Source organism: Podarcis filfolensis (genome assembly GCF_964270895.1).
Source record: "Podarcis filfolensis genome assembly, chromosome: 7".
NCBI classification, from domain to species: Eukaryota; Metazoa; Chordata; class Lepidosauria; order Squamata; family Lacertidae; genus Podarcis; species Podarcis filfolensis.
The window spans coordinates 17924887-17948111 of record NC_139603.1 but is presented as its reverse complement, the minus strand read 5'-3'; positions in this window follow the sequence as shown (position 1 = coordinate 17948111).

Sequence of the window (23225 nt, the reverse complement as noted above, 5' to 3'; positions counted from 1 at the left end):
AGCAAAAGCTACATTGAGCTTGGCAACGATATCAATCAGACAAGCCAAACTTCAGCACTTGACCTGGCAACAAAATTTGGAAAGAAAAAGGCAGGCAATGTGAGATTTTTATGTGTCTGAAATTGAACCTTCTAAGAGACTTAACACAATTCACATGATAATTCAAAAGGATTTGTGGTCTGAAACTTTCCCTTTTGTATTTAAGAAAGATAATCAAAAATTGCTGCAATACTTATTCTTGAAATTTAAAATAAATTAAGTGTTGTGCTTTTCATTTTTTCCACAAGACAACTTGAAAATTGAAGTTAGCTTTTTTTATTTTATTTTTTTTAAGAGCGCAAACTAGCCTGGCACTAGAACTGGCTTTTCTAGTAGTTCATCAACCTGACTCTTCTTGCTGGAGTTACCATGGGAACCAGAAGTTTTCACGGATGCCACAGCAGGTGTTGGCGAACTACAGAAAGTCAGGAGGGTGTTTCAGCTAAGGTTTGAAATCCCTACCCCCCCCCCACATTTCTGAATAAATTTCCAGCTCACCCACCCAAACTTCATTCTGATTTCTACTTGCCCACCCCTCTCCACAAATGGTTAAGTTAAATGCTGGTCAAAATATTGGCTCTGCAGCATTTAAAACACTGCGATCAGCTAAAAATGGCATATCAGATTTTTCCTTTCAATTCACGCAGAATAAAAGTGCAAGTTAAGGAAGTTCATTAAAGGAAGGTTTCTAGCACCTTCCTTTGCCCTTGAAGCCATTTGAGCCTCAGAAGCTTCTCTAGAAGGTGAATAATGTGAGGGCATGGAGATTGTTTTAGGCAGGGGAAAATCACTCCCAAATGGGACTTTGATCACTAGACTATTTAAGCAAGTATATGGAAACTTCTCTTCCACTTGCCCAAAAGGGGAGTTGGGTGGAAAAATTCTATTCTGAGTTTGTCAACTTCGCATCCAAGCCTATTTTTTGGTCATATGCAGTCTCTTGAAAGTCAGTGAGGCATTCTTCTTAAAAAGACATGCATAGGATTTTGCCATGAATGATTTTGCCATAGCAAGCATTTTTGACAATATCGGAAGAAAACAAGAGGTAGCATTGAGCAAACATTAAACTAATTCCATCAAGCATCTAACCCACTTCAGAAATGACCTATTGAAGATGTTCCTGGGCTGTTAAAAAAAGGAAAATTTTAATTTTAATTTAGAGATTATGGCTGACATTTTCTTCTTTTCCCCACTTAAATACTAAATTATACTTGTCACATGCATCCTAGATACAGATGCAGATTTGTGTTAATAGATCCACAGAAATGCATCACATGGATTTTGTCTATTACAGCTATAACTATGGACAGAATTTCCTCCCAAGCTTTTAATGTTTGGTTTAATTTTGTTAAGATGGCATGTGGTTTATCTTGTGCTTAGTTGTGTTTTACATTATTGAAATTGGAAAATAAATCCACATGGCATACAGTACCGCCTTATTAATATTTCCAAGTAAATTGTTTATCATTGCTAGGTGTAGACTATAATAGTCTGTCATTCTTATTACAAAAGCAATAATACAACAGTCTCTTTTATTGTGCTAGGTAAGTCATATAACTTGGGTGCCTTGTAATGGCATTTGCAAAGAAAAGGGCAGAGCCTCTGGCCATCTAAAAATAAGAATTAACTGATGTAGCTAAATAGCTGAAATGTTTCTCTTCTAGAATGGATCAGATGGCCAACCACGCTACCTTTCTTATTACAAGGCATGAAAAACCAAGAGCCAGGCTTTTTTGGAACAATCATAATCATCAGTGTTCAACTCCTTGAGTGAGAGATGACTGGATTCTCTTAGAATCATAGAACACCTTACAATGCAGGAATCTTACAATGCAGAAAGTGAAATACCTGGGGGTTAATATGACTGCTAAGAATGTGAATCTGTTTAAGGATAATTATGAAAAATGTTGGATGGAAGTGAAAAAAGATTTAGAAATATGGTCAAATTTGAAGCTTTCATTGCTAGGCCGTATTGCTGTGATCAAAATGAATGTATTGCCAAGAATGTTGTTTCTGTTTCAAACACTGCAAATTGTGGATAAAATGGACTGTTTCAAGAGGTGGCAGAGAGATATTTCTAGATTTGTCTGGCAGGGCAAGAAGCCCAGAATAAAATTTAAAAAATTAACTGATGCAAAAGAAAGAGGTGGATTTGCCCTTCCAGACCTTAAACTTTACTATGAATCAGCTGCATTTTGCTGGCTGAAAGAATGGCTGCTTCTTGAAAACACTGACATTTTGGATTTAGAAGGTTTCAATAATGTATTTGGGTGGCATGCATATTTGTGGTATGATAAGGTCAAAGCACATAAAGCGTTTAAAAACCATATTGTCAGGAAAGCATTGTTTAATGTCTGGACAAGATATAAGGACCTACTTGAAAATAAAAGCCCAAGGTGGTTGTCACCGATGGAAGCGAAGGCTCAGAAAAAGCTCAATATGGAGGCCAAATGGCCGAAATATTGGGAAATTTTGGAACAAGAGGGAGATAAATTAAAACTGCAGAGCTTTGAAAAACTAAAAAATAAAGTGCGAGATTGGCTTCATTATTATCAAATAATGGAGGCATACAATTTGGACAAGAAAATTGGCTTCCAGGTGGAAAAATCAAAATTTGAAACAGAACTGTTAGATCCCAAAACTAAGACTCTGTCAAGGATGTATAATCTGCTGCTGAAATGGAATACTCAGGATGAAACGGTGAAATCTGCTATGATTAAATGGGCACAAGATGTTGGACACAACATTATATTGGCTGACTGGGAACAGTTATGGACCACAGGTATGAAGTTTACGGCATGTAATGCCTTAAGAGAGAATATAATGAAAATGATATACAGGTGGTACATGACACCAGTCAAGCTTGCAAAAATCTATCATCTGCCCGATAATAAATGTTGGAAATGTAAAGAGACCGAAGGTACATTCTTTCACCTTTGGTGGACATGCCCAAGGATTAAGACTTTCTGGGAGATGATCTACAATGAAATGAAAAAGGTATTTAAATATACCTTTCTGAAGAAACCAGAGGCCTTTCTCCTGGGCATGGTCGGCCAATCGGTGTTAAAGAAGGATAAAAAAATTTTTATGTATGCTACAGCAGCAGCAAGAATACTTATCACAAAGTATTGGAAGACACAAGATCTACCCACCCGGGAAGAATGGCAGATGAAGGTGATGGACTACATGGAACTGGCGGAAATGACTGGCAGAATCTGAGACCAGGGAGAAGAATCGGTAGAAGAAGGTTGGAAGAAATTTAAAGACTATCTACTGAAACATTGTAAAATTAAGAAATGTTAGAAGGATGCCGGAATGAAGTTATGTGGTTTTAGCAGTAATGTGATAAAGGAGTATGTAAAAATGGATTGTTAACAGGTGAGAATGTAAAGTCACAATATACTAAGATAATTTGTTAAGATAAAAACAAAGATGGAAAGGATTTGCTGAATTAACTAATTGAACTAGAATACAAAAAAGGGAGGTGTGAGGTGGTCAAGGAAACAAGCAAATGAAAGATAAGATGTGGAAAAATTGTCTTGTTTTTAATTGTCTTACTTTACTGTATTTTTCTGTATTTTGCATTTTTTTTTTACTTTTGTAATTCTTTGAAATTTTAATAAATATTATTTTAAAAAAACAACAATGCAGGAATCTCAGCTAAAGCATCCATGGCAGATGGCCATCCAACATCTGCTTAAAATTCCCCAAGGAAGGAGAATGTACAACCACCCAAGGAAGTCCATTTCACGGTCAAACAGCTCTTACAGTCAGAAAGTTCTTCTTGATGTTTAGCTGGAATCTTGTTTCTTGTAACTTCAATCCTTTGGTTCAAATCCTATCCTCTGGAGCAGGAGAAAACAAGATTGCTCCATCTTCCATGTGATAGCCCTTTAGATATTTGAAGATGGCTATCTTATCTCCTCTCATTCTCATCTTTTCAAGGCTAAACATACCCAGCTCCCTTAATCATTCCTCATAAGACTTGGTTTCCAGAACCTTGGTTACCCTCATATTGGTTGCCCTCTTCTGCACATGTTCCAGCTTGTCAATATCATCCTTATTATTTTATTTGTATAATGCTCTATGTACGTAGATCTCAGGGTGGTTCACAACATCTTAAATTGTGGCACCCAGACCTTGACCCAATATTCCAGTTGTGGTTTGAACGAGATAGAATTGTTGTTGTTTAGTTGTTTAGTCATGTCCGACTCTTCGTGACCCCATGGTCCAGAGCATGCCAGGCACTCCTGTCTTCCACTGCCTCCCACAGCTTGGTCAAACTCATGTTTGTAGCTTTGAGAACACTGTCCAACCATCTCATCCTCTGTTGTCCCCTTCTCCTCATGCCCTCAGTCTTTTCCAGCATCAGGGTCTTTTCCAGGGAGTCTTCACCTCTCATGAGGTGGCCAAAGTATCGGAGCCTCAGCTTCAGGTTCTGTCCTTCTAGATAGAATAGAATGGTACTATTACTTCCCTTGACCTGCTCACTATACTTCTTTTGGCATCTTGGGCACCCTTCTGTTTGAGTATTTCTGACCATGGGATCTCACCCAGTAGCTCCTTAATTCCCCCCCACCCCACCCCCAGCTAAAGCGTTTGGGACCTGGTTGTTCTCACTCCACCAGTGGCTTGGAAATGTACAACGCAATACCAGCAGGCTTAAGAAATTTAAAGTGTCTCTCGGTGAAAGATTTTTCACAGAGGCCTCTGCAGCAGTCTCATTCTTCTCAGTAGAATGGAAGCCCATCAGATAACAAGGGGCAACGGACTTTTCTCCAGCCTTCCTCATGTGATATTGAGAGTGTGAAGCACAGCACGACTCTTTACTCTGGAGGGATTTGCTGCTCTACCACTGAGCCACAAGGCATTTCCCTTCTGTCAGTGGTGCCTAATTGGTAATGGCTCATTGTAGAGCTGTTGTGAAATGTGTTCCTGCAATTACTCCCCTCTTCAATTTCCAGAGAGGGCACACTGAAAGAAGGCATTTCACCAACTTTCAGAGGTGGGGAATAAAAATGGCAACTTGTTTTGCGGGAGGTCTGAGTATCTTTTCTCCAGCTTATTTATGAACCTTCTTCTTTCCTTCCTATTCCCTCCAACTGTTCTGGAAAGTGATGTACTATTTAAGTGGCTTGCAACATGACAGGTGCAGCTGTAGCTGCCAGCTGATTGGCTGGCAGCCACAATTTTCTTGTTCCAAAGAGCACCTCCTCCTTCACAGAGCACGTCCTTTCTGCACTGAAAATCTTTGAGGCATGGAAATGATGGCTACTAGCCAGTATCTGCAGCAGCCACAGCCAGCCACGTCTGGTGGCTGGCCAGCCACATAGTTTTTGCTTTCACTGAGTTATGCAGCTTTTCTTTCTCTCGACACCAACACCTATTCTCAAATTTTCACCTCTCAAAGAAAATCACTTATCCAATTTCAGGTACACCACCCCTCTCCCCAGTTTGATAAAACAACCCAGTTTAGCTAACTGCAAACCATCGCTTCAATGACCAGCCCTGCTTGAAAAGCTTACTGATTTAATTCTAAACTGCATGCTGCCATCTGAAACTGAACACGACTGAAATTGTCCATGACTCCATATAGTTTCCCATATGTTCTAGGGGTTAGGATTCTTGGTTTTCACACAGGTGGCCCAGGTTTAACTCTCGATATAGGAAATTGCATCCCACCCCCCACTGGAGAGACAGTGTGGAATAGTGGTTAGAGAGCCTGGTTAGGACCTGCAGGACCAGGTTTTAAATCCCTACTCATCTACAAAGCTTATTGGATGACGTTGGACCAGTCACTGCCTCTCAACCTAACCTACCTCACAGCAGGAGTACCAACTTGAATGGAATATTGTGGGGCCCAGGTAAGCCTTGCACCACAGAACTGATCACATGACACAGTGCATGCACACCATTTGAGTCACAATGCCCATCAACTTTGCAGGGATCCAGCCCCCTCAAATATTTCATTGCGGGGGCTGAAGCCCCCACAGCCCCTAGGAGTTGGCTCCTATGCCTCACTGGGTTGTGGTGGGGATTAAATGAGAATAGAGAGCACCATCTACACCACCTTGAGCCAGTGGTGGAGGAAGCCACTCAGGTGCCTGGGGTGGCGCGCCCAGGGGTGGGGTGAGCTGCCCATTGGGGTGTGGTGCACCGTGGGGCCTCTGGAGTCTGCCTGCCTCCTCCCACTCAGCCGCCCTACAGCTGGTGAGAGGAAGGCAGCGGGCGGACTGTTTGGGCAGCATGGAGCTTGAGTGTGCCCAGGCCACTGAGTCTCTCCCAGGAGACACGCCTGGTGAGGGCTGCCTGGCATTTTGTCACCTCCCTCAGTGGTGACACCCGGGGCAGCCTGCACCCACCACACACCCCTTCCTCTGCCCCTGCCTTGAGCCTCTTGGGGGAAAAGGTGAGATATGAATGCAACAAATTGATAGATGATGGTGAACTGAAACAGAAGAATTTTAAAAAGTTGCAAATGAAAGCAGGAAAATGGGGGGGGGTGTTTCCTGAATATCTTGTGGTACATAGGAGACAGCCTTGTATTGAATGCAGTACAGTATTGTCAACACTGATAGACAGTGACTCTGCAAAGTTTCTGGTAGAGCATCTCTCCCAGACATGTTGGGGATTGAATTTCAGACCTTGTACATACAATGCATGTGCTCCACCACTGAACCATGATTTCAGTGTGGTGAAAGTGAGGTGATCATTCATTGTATGGTCATTGTCTAACTCCACTTAAGTAGACCCACCAAGTGCAACGTTTTCAAGAAATGGGGAGTAAGAAATATTGGGTATTCATTTCCTCCTGTAGAAAGATTGAAAGGAAACCATCGATTTAACTGGAAGGAACAGAACAATGCAGGTGTTCAACGGGAGTCCTTCATTCTCATCAATAGCATGCAGCACTGTGATTTGCATTCTGCTGTATAAACATATCGACTGGGTTGCCTGTGCCACACTGAAGTCATTTCCAGATCATTAAACTTGAGAAACAAGCCTCACTTGGCCGGCAGTACAGCTGCAGATTATACATAGCTATATTTATTCTTCATATTTTATAGAATAAGCCAGACAGTTTTTAATACTTTCCTGAATTTGTAATCACTGAATATAAAAAACTCAGGTCCTGATGTATGAACGCTGTTTAATCTGTACAATGCTAGAACACGGAGAATTAATCAGCTAGTCAGTTTCATACTGTTCACAAATAATAGGCCAGGTTCATTGATCACTTGCAATTGTGTCAGATAACTTGAGGCTACAGAAAGAGGCTGTTGAGTTACACAAAGATGGGAAAGGCACAAAGATATGGATGGGTATACAAAAGAGTATCAAATTACATAAGTTAGAGGTGTTTGGAAACTCCCCCACCCTCCAAATAAGTTTATATCTTTGCCAAAACCCCTCCCCTTCTCCACATTCCCAAGTAGGAGCCTTGACTCAATAACTTTATTTTCATTGATGGCAATTCTTCATAGGTATAGAAAATGAAGATGAAAGACTTATGAAGAATTGCTATGACTGTGACTGCACACACATCATCCGTTGAAATCACATTATACCCTACAAAGAATTCTGGGAACTGTAGTTTGCCCCTCACAGAGACACAATCTTCAGCACACTTAATGAATTTTTATTCCCAGGATTTTTCAGGGGAAATAATGTGATTTAAATGGATGGCATGTACAGATCCATGAGGCATCTGGCTAACCACAGCAAGATGCTGAACTAAACTCCTAACTTTGATCTACTAGAGCTCTTCCTAAGTTTCCATGTCAGTGGGAGATGTCTCCTCCTGAATGCGGCACGCCCATAGGTAGTTGCTGTGTTGCAACAATTCTGCTGTTGGCTCAGGGGTTCTGGTATACTATTGGCACTCTACCCCTTTGTCTAACAGATAGGCACTGGACGACTCAACTTCAGAGTTAGAAGAAAGGGGGAGAAAGTCACACTTGCAGTCTTCCTCCTGTATAAACCCACAGGGTACAAAATACTGTACTTTTTCAAATATGGACAGAATATCCCCCCCCCCCCATTCACAGGTCAGCAAAGGCCCTGTTGACTTTTGAATTAATTTCTAACATACATGTGAAGAGCAGGGCTTGTCCAGTCATCTCCATTTTTATTGAAAGCTTGAATTTTAATTACTGAACTAAGTGCCTACAAACTTCATTATGAAGTGAGCGTCAAGAGTAGCTGCGTTGTAGTGAAACAGTCTATAGCACATTGATTCTTTTTTGAAACACACACACTTCAAATATGTCAATGCAATTGACATTTTTGTGAGGAATATTAGGCTAAAGGAGGGTGACAGCACTTATTGAGCTTCTCGGCTCAGCAGGGATTTGTACTCAGTTAGATCTCGCCTAGGGACCCACAATGTTATCTCACTATCCCTCTCTGTGCATGAAACACAAAGGGGATAATTTGCACTTACCATGAAAAGCTAATTATTCCCATCCCAGATGACAATACTGCCAAAAAAACAGAGATGAACCAGAATATGTTTGAATGTGACAGGGAATATTTATTATTTTATTTTTATTAGTTTATTGAATTTATATACTGCCCTATACTTGGAGGGCTCGGGGCGGTTCACAGAAAAAGTCACAATATGCTGTGTACCAGTTGTAAGGAACATTGGCAAGAGAAGTCATGACTGTACTATTATCATTTTTAAAGAAATGTAAATTCAGGCCTGCATGGGAGCCAACAGAGCCCATTAATTTCCTCTTAATGATATGCATCCAAACATGCTACACTCAGAAGTGATAGAAAGACAGTTTGCACATGTCCAAATGCCCTTTATTATACCACCACAAATAAAAAATGGTTATTAATTAGATTGTGATAAATAGGTTATTCATTGAGAAGGGTATGAAGAAAATATAACTTAAAAGGGAGAGAGGTAAAGTTAAAAAAAAAGGGGTGGGGGGTGGGTGAGAATCACCACATTAAGAGTATATCCATCACCTATGCTATATTTGAAATACATGGTGGAATATCAGGCAAGCACCAATAAGGTCCCTCCTGAATTTCAGGAGAACATTCTACTCCATCAGAAAACTCAGATTTATGCTTAGGACTTTCCCCCAGACAGACACCCAGCCAACTTTTCTGACAGGGCTTTCCAGTATCTTTGCTTCTGCTGCTCAACTAATTTGTACCACTTGATGTCAAGGGAAGCTCTTCAGTATATCCTATCCTTCAGCAAAGAGGGACCTTCACACAGTCCTGGAATATCTTTCCTCCTCCATGTCAGGCAAGAAGACACCTACAGGAGATGGAGCTTATCAAGCCACGTAAGGAGAAATCGGCTTCCTGCCCAAAGGAACTTTCAATCTAAACTTGAATAAGATTAGGCGGTTGGAGGATATAACACAAAGTGTAAGGAAACTGCTAGGATGTTGCAGGATAAATTGTGAATTTTGTTCAGACTGGTAACCACTAATGTTCTTTAAGCAGTAATGTACAACACAATTAATTCCAGTTAAATAAGCTTTGCTCATTAAGGGTTGAAAAAATTCAGGAGAAATGTTCAGCACCACACTACCCTGAAACACTTCTTTTGCAACAGCCCTCAAACATTGTGATTATCTGCTGCTGCCTGCTTCTTCTTGTTTTAATGGATTGCCTTTAGGTTGTGCTGTTATGAAAGACTCTCTATTGGAGGCTTTGGAAGCAATGTCACATATCACTCAGATATGAGGTTGGAGGAAGTGTAAGTTCACCTTCCTTGCATTTTACAGCTGATGTAGATCATAAAACCAGGGCAGGGGGAGGAGGATGTACAAGGTATGGGTGATGAAAAAAGTACTTCCATGTCTTCCTAAAAATTATCTTTTCAGAAACAGGAACCTAATTTATACTCTTATTCCTTCTGCATTCTTGTTCATGCACAGATACAACTTGGGGTCATCAAATGAAAATGATTGGCCACAGACTCAGGAGAGACAAAATGAAGCACTTATTTACACGGTGTGTAACTAATTTATGGAATTTGCTGACAAGAGATATGGGGATGACCAGACATTCGATAAATTCCTGGTGGGTAAGTTTATCAATGAATGGCTGCTAGGCATACGGTTGTCACCTTTCCTTAGAAAAATGAGATCACCCTGGTTTTGGACAAAAGTGTCCCCTGTCCCATTTTTCCCTGTATCCGAGCTCGGGCAGCTCAAAATGGCAACTGCATTGCTGTTTGTGTGGTTGACAAGGAGCCCAGTGTAAGCAACAATAGAGAGAAGGGGGAAGCAGCAACCTCCTCTCCTACCTCTGCCCCTCCTTCTTTACTTCTTACTGGTGACCCTCCTCAGCCATCAGTCTAGCATGGTACAGGCCCATTGCTGCTTGGGCTGCCCCCCTGCCCTGCCCTTTCCCTCTCCTCTGAGGTGCAGTGCTCATTTCACTTTCCGGGCCAAGGGAGCCAGTGTTTGTCCACAGACAGCTTTCTGGGTCATGTGGCCAGCATGACTAAACTGCTACTGGTGCACGGAGGACTGTGAGAGTGCCAGAGTTCATGGAAACACTGTTTTTCTTCCCACCGCAGCAGTACCTATTTATCTACTTGCACTGGTATGCTGCCGAACTACTAGGTTGGCAGAGCAATGGCAGCTCACCCCATCATGTGGATTCAAACTTCTGACCTTCCAATTGGAAAGCCCAAGAGGCTCAGTGGTTTAGACCACAGCGCCACTTGTGTCCCTATATGTGGGGCAGCACTGGAAGAGAGTCATTGCCTCCATGTCTTGATAGTCAGCTTTCCAGTGGCACCAGTTGGCTACTGTGAGAAAAGATGATGATGGACCTCTGTCCTCATAGAAAATCAACAACAGTTCACTGCAGGGAAGATTGCCTGCTTCCTTGCTGCAAGTGTCTCCTCTGCCTTAGCACAGCCATGACAGGCATAAAGTTAACATGTGAAGACCATGTGTATCATGGGAAACATCATGTAAGAGAGATGCAGCTATTCAGTGCCTTTCTATCATGGAGTACAGGGAATTATGCCAGGAATTCTGACTGAATAGGGTGGAGTGTATTCAGAGATGTTGGGGGTAAGCAGAACGTCCATTTGCACCTAGATGAGGCTGTAGGTTGCAGTTTCTTATTCCCTCCATCAACTTCCCAGCTGGATTGCTTTGCATCTCTGTGTGAACCAAATGATTATTGCTGACAGCCTACTGCTATTTGTCCTGTTTACCTTGCACACTCCTGGGCAAGTATTAATTGGCTCTGAAGAAGACTGCTTGAGAGTTGCTTGAGAGTTATTTTAATATCATATCCTACTGATCAAACAGCTCTCAAAAGCAATGGATGTGCATTCCTGGCCTTGCACGGTGTATTTTTAATAGTTAAATATTAGACTGCTTTCTCCTGGTTTTATGTGGCTTCCCAGTGCATCCTCATTTTTAACAATCTTTTGTTTTGGTTGACTAATTATTGCCCTGGAGCACAAAAATACCAAGTCGTTACACACACACAGTTTTTAACCGACTACACAGTGTTCCAGAGAGCTAGTCCAATTTTGCTTTTAAGGGAACCTATTGCAAGGCACAGGTTTAAAAATGCTGAAGGAGCATTGATCTTGCGCACACAAAAAATGAGATTAAGCCAAACCTATCCCGGTGAGAATATTGTGGGAATTGGAATTTTAGATGCAGGAAAGGAAGCAGGCAAAATCCAGAAGCCTCATCTTTTTGAAAAATCTAATTAATAGTAATGAAACCTACACTGTTCAAGTGACTGGTGAAATGAAAGCTACAGTAATTGGAAATCTCTCAAAGCAGGTATTTTTCATCTTGGCTGGGGCTGCCACCTCCCCCCCAACCCCCGCGCCATCGAGACTTCTGCCCCATTAACAGATATGTAACAGGCAGAAATGCTACAGTATAAGCCTTTTCACATCATTCCTTCTTCATGTGAACAAATGCTGCATTGGTTAAATTTCTTAACAGAAAGAAGTGGCAATCTTATATATATTTACGGAAAAGTAAGCCCCATTGTGTTCAATAAGGCTTGTTCCCAAAACTTGTAAGCATGTTTAAGATTGCAACCTTTGTGTTGTTTGTTGAAATTGACCTTTTGATTGATGATGATATATTGATTTGTATCCCTCCTTTCTACAATATATTCAAGGCAGCTACCGTAATTGCTTTAATTGTTTTAGATAAGATGTTGCTTTCACTTGATTTGTTAAATCCAAGATGCTCTACATTTTCCTCTGGTATTTTCTACTCCTACTGGCAATGGATCTGCAACATTTGCTGTTCTACCATGAACCTATGCCACATCCCAAAAAAACAATACACAGAGTTATGAATCCTCTTTGCACATGCCCAATCCACACATGCCAACTGTGTGCTGGAGAAATTTTTGGAAGCGATGACCTCAGTTTTGCTATATGCCTGTTAATGACAGAGCTGGCATTTTTTGCATTACTCTGAATTAAGTTTTGTTTGCATTGCTAACATACAGTAAAGCAATCCACTGTGCAGAGCTTGTGAAATGCAAGCTTCTGTCTGTAGACAGTCCCCCCCATCTTCGCCTCCCCCAAATTGGAAACTGAGTTGCCCAGCTCCTCTCCTACTACTAAATACAGTTCACCAAGCACATTAATGCCAGTGAAAAGTTAGCCTTGAAATGAACTTTCCACATAAAGGCATTAGACAATAACTTGATAAATATGCCCCACCGGGCATCCTACCAATTGATTTTGTTTCTTGTCAGTTAGGTTCTAGCGCTCAAGCAAGAACATGTTGTTTGTGCATGAAGGCAGGTGGCAGAATAAGACCATATTCTGAGCATCAAGCAGTTTCTCTAGTTTACAGTGTAATGTCTCATTCAGACCTAGTCAGGGCTGGCTGTACTGTGAAACAGAGTAAGACAGCTGCCTCAGGTGGCAGATGCTGGCAGGGGCAAGGAGTGGTGGCAAGTGGTTGGACAATGGAGCTGTACATGCCTGCATACACACCGTGCATGTTATGTACTGAAGTTCTCACTCTGGGCCAGCAGGGGGATACTGTAGATAATTTTCACTCAGGTCCACATATGCAAATAAGGGATTGATACTGACGTTCAGTGATTGGATAGTTACAGAAAGTGGTTACTGTTGTGTTGTAGTGGAGCTCTATATAAGCAGGCTAGCTGAACCCTTCAGTTCAGTTCTGTTCTGGCCTGTGAATAAACAAGAGCTGTTTGAAGAATTGCTGTGTTGTCTGATATGTTCACCCACAACTTAACAGTGCATTTAAAACACACAAACACCAAGAATACCGGAAACTGTAGTTTGTTACAGGTAAACTGAGGGGTAATCTACACTTTCCAGGATTCTGGGGTGGTGGTGCTTGAAATAGGCTGCATTCATGCCATACACATCATGTGAATTGCCCTGTACTCCCTACATCTGCCTGAAACCTTTTCATGTGATAGAGTAAGATAATAGAATTGCACTGTTTGAAGGGATCCAGTCAGTCTAGTCCAAACCCCTGAAATGTAATTTCAGTAAGTATTCAGCTGCCATTCCAGGTAGCTTCTGAATATGAAAAAGGAGGGAGGTTAGTAGTACCATTTTGTTGTTTGCGTCAAGCACCAAAACTATTCATCACTGAGTTCTAAGCTGATCTTCATGATGAGCTCCCCTGCTAGAATTCTAGTTGCCACAACTGCCAAAATACATTTTGCGTGTGATTCCACTTTGAATCACCCCTTTGTCTTTGATTTCCAAACCAGCCCCTCTCAAATAATGTATTTGTTTTGAACCATGTGGGTCCCCATCCTTATTCCTAACCCTAATGGGAAAAAGGATGTGCATCAATTTATTCCCTTCTGTTTAGAATTGAAGAGACAGAAAGGCATGTGTGACTTCAAAGCAGGTCCTGAGAGAACACAGACCTATCCAGTCATTTTTATTTCCTTCTGAGCCTTAATCTCCATTGTCATTAACGTATGAAGAACTTAAGAGCCTCATGATTGCAAAAGGCCATGTCTAAAGCCCTTCTCTAAAGCTGCCCATAGAGAATTTGAGGCAAGTGGAATAGTCCTTTATTAACAGCCGCAGAGGATATTGCAAACCTGCCTTACACATTGGTATGGGTAAGTTTAAAAGTTCTAAATTAAGGCCATATCTTTATAACTTCCGCATTGCTAAGATAAAGGCTGTTTCAAAGTGCCACACATTCTTAAAAGGTCGCCGGGTAACTTATATCTCAAAACATAAACACATTATATCATTAAATGTTTCAAACACAGCATCAACATTTTCATACAACACCAACAATTTGTTATATAAGGGTAGGTTGGAATATGAGTTTTGCCATCTTGTTTTATGAGTTAAGCTTCCATGCTCTGAAATCCCCCCCCCTTTCATAATTCAAGTAGAAATATTTTATGAACATAAATGCTGATTGTGACCGACATTCACCAGGCTAGGCATCAGAAGTTGGTAGCCTTTGCTAGCATATACTTAGAGGCTGATTACTTTTAATCCCTTACTTAGAAAGCAACAACAGCACAGCTGTCCTTGATTGCTAAACCTGTCTGATTTTGAAAATGGGAGTGTTTTCCTAGGGTAGCTGCAAAATGCCTCTCGCCCCCCCCCCAATTCACCATTTCATTTGCAGAATGTGAATGTCATAGGCATATGAATGTTCTCTGCAAGAAGTGTCCTCCTTTTGCTTCTCTTCTTTCAGCCATCATTGGTAGCAACAGCAAACCTCCCAGAGAAAAAGGTTAAGAACCACTGGTGTAAGGCATCTAGCCAATTTAATAAAATAATAATTAATGTTTTCTGAACTGCTTCCATCAAGAACATATGCCTCCTTCCCCAACCCCTGAACAAGGATTCCTAAGTGGACTTGCAAAAAAGCAACACTTGTGCAAAACACTGTTTAAGCCAATTTAGAACTCTTATTTAAAAAGTATTTTGAGCAGCATTCTGCTACTTACCCTTTCTGACTCAATTAGCATTTGAGTAGAGTTCCTACTTCCCCAATAAACAATGTAGCAAGCCTTCTCTGATGATTTCTGCATACGGTTGTGAAGTCTGAAAAACAAAACAGAGTTTCCTCAACACCACCAAAACAAGCAAAACAAGACTGACCATCTTCCAGCTATCTTCTTGTGAACCCGGTTGCTCTTTAGAAGCTTATCAGGGGTTTCCTAAATGCAAAGTATGTGTCCCTGAGAAGAAACATTTTCACCACTGCAATTCCCTCCCTCCCCACCTTTGAAATGCATGGGATGTTGTGGGTATTCTCAAATGCTGGTTCATATTAGGCAACAAGGCAATTCAATAGGCCTGGCTTGTACTCTGCTTGAAGCAGGCAAACACATTATAATAATCCCCCAGACGCCATGCAACACACAGGGGGATTGTGGCACGTGTGTATCTTGAAAGGCAAAGCAGGGCAGGAGGGGTTTCCTGCAGAAAACATCTGAAAACCACTCTGATAGACAACCTCTGCTGTACATAGTCTCCTAATTGTAACAGACAACAAAAAGGCAGCAGCAATTTCATATGACACAAATGACTACTTCTGATAGAAATATGCATAATTGCATTTTCAGACAGCACACAATTTTAAGCTCAGTTGATGTCAATGTAAGTTTCCCCGTAGATTTAAAGAATGAAAATTGCAATCTCGGGCATAAATCATGTCTCCTTTCCATTAGCCCACATCAACTTTCATTGTTGAAATTAAACTCAATCAGAATTTCCTTTCTTGGGGACCACTTGCAAGAGAGAACTGGGATTTGTGTGTGAAGAGGTGCTTAATGCTTACCCTCCTCTCCATTGATTCACTAACGGAAATATTTTTTTTCTTGAAGCTACGCTGAAAAATTGAAAGTATGTCCAGCTGGGAAATGGGGCACATGAAAGGAAGAATTGGTGGGCCCAGGAGAAATTAAGCATCTATCACTCCTACCCATCAGTTCCTATCCCACTCACAGCTGATCCCATCTCAAGTACAAGTTTGAAACCATGATGCAGTTCTGTTCAAAGTGATCAGGAAAGTACTAGCACATGTTTTGAGTTATGTGCAAGGTTTAGGCTTCGTCTGCACTATCTGCACCCAAACTGGTGGCAAGCATATTGCTCTGCTTTCCTTTGGACCACATCAGAGAGGCCAAGAGTGGGGTCTTGTCATCTGGGCAGCCCATGATCTCCATATACCCTGCCCAGGCTTGCACCCCGGGGAGGTCACTTCAGTGCTGCAAACACAGTGGTTTGATTTCACCCCTGGAGGCACACTCCATTGTCTCTCGAGACAAGACAGATGCACATAGGGTAGGAGGCGGCTGTAGAATTAGATGCTATGTTCCTGGTTCTGGTATTGATGTGTCGGAAATTACATTTTTGAATGGTCTTCTACACAGAAAGTCTATGCATGCAGAAACCCAGAGCACAGGGAACAAGCCATGATTCTCCCTGATGTGATATGAATTTGCTTGCAGGGAATTCATTGTTCAGAGGAGCATTAAAAAATGTCATCCTTCAACTGCAGTCTGAAGTGGTACAATCCTCAGCCACCTGTGGCTAGGCTTATGTAGACTAGGCCTGAAATGGAAGGACGTTAGGATACATTAGGCAACCAGACAAGAACTTTTTTTTGTTGCTTCTCTTAAACAAGAACAGAACAGCATTACATCAAATTGGGTTCCCTCATTTTCTTATTTTTATAGTCTTGAATTCAATTCTCTAAATTCCAGCAGCTATCGGAGATCTGAATTATAGAACACATTTCTCCTAATAAACACATTTCAGTACAGTGGTACCTTGGGTTACATACGCTTCAGGTTACATACGCTTCAGGTTACACACTCCGCTAACCCATAAATAGTGCTTCAGGTTAAGAACTTTGCTTCAGGATGAGAACAGAAATTGTGCTCTGGCGGCGTGGCGGCAGTGGGAGGACCCAATAGCTAAAGTGGTGCTTCAGGTTAAGAACAGTTTCAGGTTAAGAACGGACCTCCAGATATCTACGATAAAAATGAGTGTGCTACCAAAGATGTTATTCCTTTTCCAATCACTGCCGATAATCAAGGGGGCATCAATTTTTAAAGAATGGCAAAAAATAATTTCAAGATATATCTGGCAGGGTAAGAAGCCAAGGATTCAGTTCAAGTTATTATTAACAGATGCAAAAGAAAGAGGTTGCTTCGCCCTGCCAGATTTGAAATTATATTATGAAGCATCATGCCTCTGTTGGATAAAGGAATGGATTAAATTAGAGAATGGAGAGCTGTTAGATTTAGAAGGATTTGATAACAGATTTGGTTGGCATGCTTATCTATGGTATGAGAAGAAAAAAATTCACAAAGGTTTCGAAAACCACATCTTCCGAAGATCACTGATATAGGTGTGGGAGAGGTATAAAAACTTGTTGGAACCTAGACTCCCCCATTGGATTTCACCATTAGAAGTGATGAGTGTGAAAAAAATTAATATGAGGGGGAGGTGGATAACATATGGAGAATTGGTAACAAGGGGGGGGGGGAATGGAAAATGAAAACTTATGAAGAAGTGAAAGAATCTGTTTACGACTGGTTACATTACTTTCAGATTAATGAAATGTTTTAAAAAGATTGTAAAATGTGTGGGTATGAAGGTAAAGAATCAAAATTCCAAGTGGAGGTACTGAATAATGAGTATAAAAATCTGTCTAAAATGTATAAAATGTTGCTGGATTGGTATACAAAAGATGAAGAGGTAAAAGCAGTAATGATACACTGGGCAAGAGACTTTGGTTATAATATACAGTATGATGATTGGATGAAATTTTGGAATGAAAGGTTAAAATTTACGGCATGTACTGCGTTGAAAGAAAATGTAATGAAAATGTTCTACAGATGGTATATAACGCCAGTTAAACTGGCCAAAATGTATAAAACATGCAATAAGTGTTGGAAATGTAAAGAAAAAGAAGGTACTTGCTATCATATGTGGTGGGAGTGTAAAAGGGTGAAAGACTTCTGGGAAATGATATACAATGAATTGAAAAAGATGTTGAAATATACGTTCGTTAAAAAACCAGAGGCCTTTCTATTAGGAATGGTAGGAAACGAAATTAATAAGAGAGACTGTAAACTGTTTCAGTATGCAGTGACTGCCGCAAGGATACTTCTGGCCCAAAGATGGAAACAGGAAGAAATTCCAACAGTGGAAGAATGGAGAAGGAAATTGACTGAATATGCAGAATTGGACAAATTGACTGGGAAGATTTGATATCAGAAAGACCAAAAGTTTATCGAGGACTGGGGGAAATTTACAGAATATCTGAAAAATATATGTGATGTACAGACAACGCTTGTTGGTTTTGAAGAGACTCTGTGAGATAGTAAGAAAAATTGCAAAAAAGAGAGTAAGAGGAAAAGGAGTTGGGAAAGGCAATATCATGTTTAGAAATGAGTCAACAAATAGAAATTTTACGAAAGATTGACAGAGAAACTGAGGGAAGTCAAAAATTGAAGAATGAGTGCAAAATAATTTGTTGATTGTATAAAAATTGGTTTGGAAAATGAATAAAAATTATTTTTTTAAAAAAAAGAACGGACCTCCAGAACAAATTAAGTTCTTAACCTGAGGTACCACTGTATGCGGTTCTGACTTATACGTATTTCTGCAAGCAAATTCCCCCAATTTGATGTTACAGTAGTACCTTAAGTACTTAATTCGAGGTACCACTGTATTTTAACCAAAACGTGTATTTTTATGTACATTTCCCCCAAATGTACACATTTCTTTTTGGCTGGAGAAGTGCATCACAACATTTGAGAAGTATACATTTTGATGGATACATGTGCTTCAGTTTGTGAAGAGAAGTGTGAATTAGGTAGTTTTTCATGAAATTGTGAACAGAATCAAATTCCTTCCCCAACTCCTATTCTCAACTGGTCCCATATACATTTAAGTCCAGTGACCACTTAATGAATAAGCTATCATCCTCTTCAGAGGTAATGATTGTAAAAGTGTGTAGAGTGCATGGGGTCACACACTCCAGTCCTGACAGGGTTCCTTGTCATGGGAAAGCTCATAAACACATTTAAGCACACAAATAAGAGATAGTAGATGGATCAATAAATTGATCTAAGTCTAGTTTTTGACCTCATACTGTCTGAGTTCCAGCAATGTAGCTCTCATGAAATGACTGTATCTAACTCTCATAAATGCCAAGCACAATTAAAAGTGTTTCCTTTCAGATGTATGTTGGGGTTTATTCATAGTGACAAGTGTATCTTCCCATGTGAACTTTTCAACTTTTGGGTAGCCGAGCAGTGGGAAAAAAGGAGTGCTGTTTTCTGGTCACATGCAAGACAGAACCATATGCACACAGAGAAAAAAAGAGCTAAACAAAACAATGAAGAAATGTTTGTGCTAAAATCCTCTGTTCTTTAGGGGTGAACCTCCTGGAGATGATTTTTCAAAACACGTAGAAAGTACTTTCCTGCACACTGGGGAGGTGTATGTAGGTTATGTTGGGTTTATGCTTCCTCCTGTACCTTTGACAATTTGCAGGTCAAGAGTGTCTTTATGGCGTAGAACTAGCCATGAGTTCCATTATCACCTGCTCATTGCTACAAATCAGATTGCTGTTGTTTAAAAGTTGACAACCTCACCAATAGGGATAACTCACCCTTCTCTATTGAGGTTCATTCACAAAGTGCAACCGGAGAGCATATTCTTGTCACATGTCCTTTCTGTGATTGGCTGCAATTAGCCCTGGGCTTTGGTAAAGCCAAGTTCAGGGCAAGTGCACCCAGCAGGTGGCATTGCTAGTCAGGAAACAAGCAGCTTGGTAGCTTCCTGCTCAAACACTGCAATGCACAGCTGGGCATGAGGGAAACACCTCTGGAAGAAGCCTGTCACATATCCTAGAGAAAAATAGAAGCAGTCTTTCCCCAAAGGCTTTTGTACTCCTGCTGCAGTATACTTATTGTGGCACTCTGCCCTTTCCTGAATCTTGAAGGACTCTTGCTATGCAACCTACTTGCTTTCTTATTGCCACCTATCTCACACAGAATTTGTTTAAGAAAGTATGCAAAGACAATACTTGATTTATTCTCATCTTAAGTTTGATTTATTCCCGTATATTTTTCCATACACTTTTTCTGCTGGCCCTTTTGACTTGGCTTTTAGCTAAGCTATCTCTCTGTTAAGTCACAGTTTCAGAGTCACAAAACCAGGTGAGAACTTCTGCTTATATAATACTCTGGTATACTTGGATATGGGGGTATGGGGAGGGCATTACATATGGTACACGCAAGTTCAGATGAAGACTAGCTGATTAACTAGTGAAGTTTATGTCATATACTCAATATGATATAAAGTGCCTCTCCTAAACAGCTCTTAAAGGTGTAAGAGTCCTGTCCCCTTTTTCTTCTTGCCACAGACGTGCTAAAGAATGGTAAGATCAAAATAAATAGCTGTTCTCTGTTGATCCTTAAGTTTTCCCTCAATGTTATATTTAATAAATATAACCTTTCACAGTGGTGCCTTGAGTCTTCATTGGGGTGTGTGTGATGGCAATAGCTAATTGCAAATGTATGTCATAGGCAGCACAGCCAAATTAAATGGATCAAGGCATTGTGGATTGCCAGTGTGTCTCCTAACTGGGCTGTGGGTCTTGACAGATGCCCGGTGATACCCAGTGAAATCTTTTTTTCTGCCTTCAGTCTATTGGAGTTGTAGTTGAGTGTTCAACATTCCAGTTAGAAGAAAGTCCAGCAAGTAGCTCAGAAACACCATGTGAATTTGCCCTTTGTTTACATGTAGAAATCAGATCTAGGTATACAGCAGAATGAAGTTAGGAGAGTAGGAAATTCCACTTCACTCTCTCTCTGTAAGTGTTCCCTTCCCCACAAATAAATCCTGTAAACAGAAAAGGACTACAGTGGTACCTTGGGTTACAGACGCTTCAGGTTACAGACTCCACTAACCCAAAAATAGTACCTCGAGTTAAGAACTTTGCTTCAGGATGAGAACAGAAATCGCACAGCAGCGGGAAGCCCCATTAGCTAAAGTGGTACCTCAGGTTAAGAATGGACCTCTGGAACGACTTAAGTTCTTAACTCGAGGTACCACTGTACATCTGAGAAATGTTGGGATCCTTCCAGGAACATCTCCAATGTTTGCTGTCTACTTTCAATGAGTTGTTTTTTTTTGTTTTGTTTTTTTACTGTTAAAAGGTGATCTCCTGCTTTCAAGTTGAAATTGTAGAGTGGTAACCAACTAATGTGTCCCGTTAGGTCAGTGGTTTCCAGTTGCACAATGGACTTCCCTGCCTTTCTTCACCATTTGTGTGTCCTGTGCCTCCCCAAATCTGCTTCAGAGGATTGGGGGGGGGACCCCAAGAATAGATTTATAGGGAGTGCAGAGAGCACATGGGCAAGTCTTGTTGCATAAGCACAAATCTTTGCACTGATGGGATGCATTACTCAGACACAACTTTGGATACAACCCAAATACTCCATTGTACCATCTCATTCTGCTTCATCTATTGATGAAGGATGCAGTTGTGTTAGTGGACCAGTGCATGTATTTATTATTTTGAGGAAGCTTCTCTCTCCTGATCTTTTTCTACATGATGTTTCAGAGTTGTAGAGCAACGGTAATTTCGGATTTATTTTTCCAATGCTATGCTGTATATTTTTTTATTCCTTTTAATAGCTTTTCAAATCGGTAGTCGTGTTGCATATTACATAAGCAGAGGATTTTTCAGACCTCTGTGCTCACATTAATTAAACAGCTAAATAGCAATCCATAAAAGTAATGGCAGCAGTGGTTCTCTGACATAATAAGTCATTTCAGCTTGTTTTTCCAAGAGTAAAAATGGACAGCTTAGGAAGGCTCTGGCCTGTATTTTACAAGGAAACGCAGACCTAAGTTTAAGGAGGCCAATCAAAGCACTAACTTACCAGTGGGAGAAATACAAGCTAGTAATTATCTGTCATCTACTTGGAGGAGAGAGGAAGGTGTGGAAGTGATTAATTAGTTGCAATTTAGGCTATGCATTGAAGATGAAAAGCCAGCAGGATAAATCATGTGTATCAGGAACTTACGAACTCAAGCTGAGTTGTCCCTGTGTAAGCAGTTTAAAGACCCAACACAACACTCTTTTTTTACTGCAAGCAAGTAGAATCGTTCTGGCTTTTGCCAGCCACTGGCCCAATAGTGCAGCTGGCGATAAAAGGATAGATAAGTGTGTCATTTTAGTCCCTCCAGATGCTGATGATTAAACTGACGTGCAGGCTTTCAACTTTAGCCTTCAGTTTAAAAAGGGCAATCAATGATAGAACACTGAAATGAATGCAACGGCATTGATCAAGGGGATTTCCTTGTTTACTTCCTTGCAGTGCTTTGCTCTCATATTAACCTGCAATCTGTGTAATCTGAGTTGATGTCTTTCAGTATCCTTATGGGGGAGAAAGGAGAAGCAGGTGGTTATTGGGATGAGGATATACAGAAGTTTCTTGGAAGGAAAGGGGAAATAAATTAATTCAAGGCCAGTGGCACCTATTGCACTCACCTAAGTGTCATCTGAGCATGAACTGTGCATAATTTTGAATTCATTTCTGAATAGGGATGAGCAAAAATGCACTGAGAAAGCTTGCAAGGAATGGGTGTTAACTATTAGCTAGCAGTAGAATTCCTCAGAAATTCAGGTAGACCCAGACAATTTTGCCAAGTTGATTTGGAAATATATGAAGCAAGGGAATTCTGAGACATTTAAGACATAGAAGAAAGTAGCTGAAGCCAAATAGAATTCTATGTCCCTCACAGATATCCAACTGCATCAGTCAGTCTCAAAGTTAGTGTGAGTCAATTAGCATTAACTAATGTAATTAGCAGTAATTATCTTTAAACAATTATGCATCATTGAGCAAATTGAATGTTCTCCAAGTACCATTATTTAGGCTATAGCTGGTCACTAAAGGTTTATTCATTAACATTCCAATGGGGATGACTATTTTAAGGAAAAATTAGCATGCTGTTTCTATTATTTTTAGCCACATATATCTAAAACATTAGCATCTGATTCCCAGGGTAATGATGGCACATTAACTTAAGCCACTTCTATTAATAGAATGGTGTATAGAATGTGAAGCAACAGGGTTGTGGCATTATTGTAGTGGCCGTCTTTACTTGTTTTCTGTCACATAGAGCAGGTGTGGAGAACCCATAG